This window comes from Tinamus guttatus, unplaced genomic scaffold, assembly GCF_059628265.1.
Source record: "Tinamus guttatus ecotype Peru unplaced genomic scaffold, ASM5962826v1 Tinamus_guttatus_pri_ptg000010l, whole genome shotgun sequence".
NCBI classification, from domain to species: domain Eukaryota; kingdom Metazoa; phylum Chordata; class Aves; order Tinamiformes; family Tinamidae; genus Tinamus; species Tinamus guttatus.
Window position 1 is genome coordinate 4,853,516 of NW_028288544.1, and position 4,607 is coordinate 4,858,122.

General features: G+C 49.6%; 1 pseudogene; it reads right to left on the reverse strand.

Annotated features, from left to right (window-relative positions):
• Positions 1–319: 319 nt before the first annotated feature.
• LOC148596333 (uncharacterized) lies at positions 320–2,876 on the reverse strand (annotated as a pseudogene).
• Between the last annotated feature and the right edge of the window lie 1,731 nt (positions 2,877–4,607).

The following is a 4,607-nucleotide window of genomic DNA, read 5'->3' on the forward strand; positions in this document are numbered from 1 at the left end:
TTTCGTGGCTGTTCATCAGTAAGGATCTGACCAACGTGCTGCTGGAATTCTAAGGCTTGGTTCAGCTGCACTTTGTGACAGAAACATACATTCACTTTTATGAATCAGATTCATAAAGATAAAGCCCATTTTAGATAAAATACCAGTGTATTCAACCCTAGTAATTGCTTTGGTCTATGTTGGTATAGAATAGGCCTAAGAAGATCCATGAAGCACCGTTTCAGAAGCCTGTGCAGACCGTGTGGGGAGCCATGAAGGCGCCGATGGCGCAGGAGCTCGTGGCTGTGGGGCGCCGGCGAGGCCGCCTCATGGGAGCGACTCAGCCGCCCCTTAACTGGAGCGCTCCGAGGGGGAGCTCCTCTTGGAGCTGCTGTAGCTGGTTAAAGCTTCTCATCTCTAGGCCGCTGTGGCACTCAAAAACATTAAAACGTACAATTGTCTGTGGGGGAAGTTGTTTTAGAAACAGAAAGGAAGGGAGTTAGCGGTGTTCCCTGCCAAGGCACTAAAAAACATGTTCTGTAGCAATGGCAACAGTGAGGGAGAAAGCAAATCAACAGCAGGTATCATTTTCTTGTTACTAGGTGCTTCTGATTTATCTTAAATGCTCTGAATTCCTGCTTGGAATCAGAAGTCATTCTGTAATAACATTTCAGCTGGTTTGTTAGGGCAGATCTCAGCAGCTCTATCAGCTCTTTCAAATCTAGTCTGTGGTTACTTACCCAATACACTTCAGTCACTAGCTCCTCTATAGAGAAGGTTTTAATGGGCAATACGTCTGCTGCTAAAAAGAAAAAAGAAAAAATGGACTCTCTTGGCGGCTGAGCAGACTGATCCTGTAGCTCCTCTTCTTTCTTTCAAACTGGGCGACAGAGCTGCAAGGCTCCTTCCAGGCTGAGCAGCCAGCGTTTGCAGTGTCTTTCCTGATTCCTGTGTGGTTTCTTTCCCAGATTCTGGGATTATTACAAGCAAGGGAGAAGCAGATCTCTCGGGAACCAAAACCTCTCTATAGGACTGGAGACACACAAAGGAAGCTCCATTTCACCAAGTAACTCACTGACTACTTCAGGGCAATCTTTACCAATGTCCTATCGACAACATTATCCATCTAAAATGATTGACCATTAAAGGACTACAAAACATGGTAAGATTCACTCTGCCTTAATTCTATAGAATGTGTTTACTTTGGATATAAAAAAAACAGACCTCAATGCTGGATAGCAACACAGTTGTGCGCTTTGCAGGACTGCCTAACTCCATAGACAATAACAATGTCTTCATTTATCTGAGAAACTGTCCTTGGTATTCTCAAATTTGTCCTGATGTGCTCAAAGGTGTTGTTTTGAGAGCCACAAACTCTACTGCAATCCAGTAAAGACATTGACTTGGCAGCCTTTGGTTCCCCGATGTCCTCATCACCTTTCTGATTTCTTTACCCCCCAGGACACGAGACACCTTAAGTGAGAGCACTCACTGGCTTCTGCAGGTGCCATTTCACAACTCTTGAGTAGGAGAGATCTGAAGACAGAGGAGAAGAAGATCATGACACTGGGACCCCACACAGATTTCCAGTTCGTCCTGCTTATTCTCCATGCTTCGCACGTTGGTGTACGGGCATTTCAGGGAAGTAACCGAGCCCACAGGTTTCCCAGGAGGGGTGAAAGAGGACCCTCTGTGATCATTTCCTATCCTCACTTCCCCACTACCATACTCCCGCTGGAAGCCATCTGACCTAGGCTGCATGGTACTGTTCGCCGTGTCTGTGTGACACTCCCCTTCCCCCTTCTTGTCTAGTTTAAAGCCCTCCTAACCAGGTTGGCCAGCCTTTTGGCCAAGAGACATATGCCCCTCTTGCTGAGATAGATCCCATCATTCCCTGCTAGCTCATGGTCATAGAAGCCAAAACCATGTTGCCAAAGCCAGCGGCGCAGCCAGTTGTTAATCTGCCATATCCGCCTTCTCCTCCTTGAATCCATTCCCCTCGTTGACAGGATAGAGGAGAACACTACTTGGGCTCCCATACCTTTGACGGCCATCCCTAGGGCTCTGAAGTCATTCTTGATATCCCTCAGTTTCCCCGTGGCATCCTTTGTGCCCATGTGAAACAGTACAAGTGGGCAATAGTCAGACTCCTGGACAAGCCTTGGGAGCCTTTCTGTAACATCCTTTATTCAGGCCCCTGGCAAGCAGCAGACCTCTCTGGATGAGGGGTCCGGTCTACATATCAGTGCCTCCATGCCCTGCAGCAGGGAGTCACCCACGATGATCACCCGCCGCTTCTTCCGGGTGCTCCTTTTCTCCTTAGGGGGAGCAGCCTCGCAGCATGGACCTGACTGCCTCTCTGTAGCTAGCCCCCTAGATGGGCCTTGGTTCATGACCTCCTCTATCTGATCCCCAAGTTCCAGGGCCTCATACCTGTTGGATGTGGTCACGGGTGGAGGTGAGGTGGGCCATGGAAGAGTTCTTCTGCCACCTCGAGTAGGGACCTGTTTCCATTGTTGATCATCCCTTGATACTGTTAATTCTTCTCCCTCTGCCCTATGGCAAGAGGGTACTAGATTTGCAGACTGAATCAGGGGGTTCTCTGAGTGGCTTTCCTGGGAAGACTGCAGAACACAGCTCCACCAGTCTATTTCTTTTTCACATTCCCTGATGGCTCTCAGCCTTTCTACCTCCTCCTTTAGCTCCACCACCAGGCTGAGCAGATCATCCACCTGCTTACACCTAAGGCAGGCAATGTATTTGCTACTCTCTGGTAACATGAGGAGGCTCAGACATTCCCTACAGCCAGAAACCTGGACTGCTGCATGTTTCTGTGGAGGTTCAGCCTGCGTCACCACAGTCTTCCTGGTGGAAGCTCTCTGCCGAGCGGAGACCATGGCTTCACCTGATCTCCCGCTGCCGGAAGAGTCTGTGGAGAGAATTTTTCCACACGTGGGAGGAGGCCCCCTGCCCGCGCTAACTGCCGCACCGCGCCGCGCTCCTGGTCTCTCGCGCTCCCTGGGGGCAGCTTTTGAATTCCCGCCGGCCCCGCCGGCTCCGCCCTCGCTGAGTCAGAGCCGCCTCTGGCCGGAGCTCAGCGCTGCCCGCGCGGGGGTCGGCGCTGGGGCTGCCTCTCGCTGTCGGCGCTTTCGCGCGCGGCGGCTTTGGCCGCAGTTGTTGGCCTCTAGACAAGGAGCTCCGGCACGAGCGTCCGCCCCAGAGCCCTTCCCTTCGAGATCATTGTCCTTGGAAAAGCCAGCTAAGGCGACCGTTCCAAATGGCTCTGGAATGGCAGATCCTTGCCTTGATCCCTGCCCAGCTCAGTGTGGAGACCGCATCCTATGGGAAATGTCCGGCCTCAGGGCCGCAGGAGCTCGAGCTGCCCGCGCCCTGCTCAGGGCTCCGCGCGGGACGGACGGGAAGGGAGGCGGAAAAGCTCCCCCTGGCTGAAGTCACCGTCCCGGGGGCAGCCGTCCCCGCCACGAGCGCACAGGCCGTGGAGACGGTAACTTCCACTGACATTTTCCCCAAGCTCTTCTGATAAGCCATCTAAGCACAGCTGTTTCTCATGATTTCATTATCTCACACTGAAGCTATGTGAATCAGGTCATTCCATCACTCGCCCAAATTCTACCCTATTTCACCTCACCTGCTTTCAAGGGTGAGGCTTCTAAATTTAAACAAGTCAGGAGAGACTCAGCCCTTCTCTGTGCTCCAAGCCTCTCAAAGGGTTTACTGTGCCCGAAGCCACTGCTTCATTCTCAGTTTACCTGGCAGGCAGTAACCAGCTATGCTCCACCACAAGGAGCGTACCTGCCAGGTTACTGGTGGAAATTTAAGGCTTACCATTATATGCAAACATGTAATGCATTAGTGGATTAACTTCCTGTTGGAAAAATGATGCAGCATGCCCCCCCCCCAAAAAAAAAGAAAAAACAAAACAAAAACAAAAAAAACTGAAAGACTAATCATAATTAAAATATTTAAGTAGATATTGTCTGAGTCAGAAACAGGCTACACTATGGGAGCTTTTCACTGTGCTGTTAGGTTTTCAGGGTAACTTTAATGTCAGGGATTAATGCCTGCATTTAAGTTACCTTGGCTACTGAGGATTCCTGTTCAATCACCTGCAATTTGTTCTCTCTTTCTGCAGTGAAGAACTGTGTATTTATTATAGAGTTGGGTTTTGAAAGTGGTCAAAATACAGGCACAGATACCTGAACCAGTGTATTTAAAATCATAAACAGAAGCAAAAAACAGAAGCAAAAAGCCCTAGATCCATGTCTTCAACATCAACAGTGCAATGAGGAATTCTCATGATATTGATAATAGGGAATATTTACCAGAACATGATGAAAAATCACAGGTTTGCTTACTGCACTAGCAGAAAAGGCATGTACAGAGAAACAAAACAGAATGACAGAGCTTTAGCTACACTGTTTTTCTGGAGTGACACGATCCCTCAGAAGGCCACTCGGATCAGGTACAGTTCTAACTGCTATAGGAAATCAAGGGTAGCAGTCAGTTACACTCTGCTCCTCTGCAAGCTTCACCGTACGTGGGATATGCAGCATAAACGGATGAGCCTTCGGGTTACATCAGGTCAATCCAAACAGTCAACTGCCATA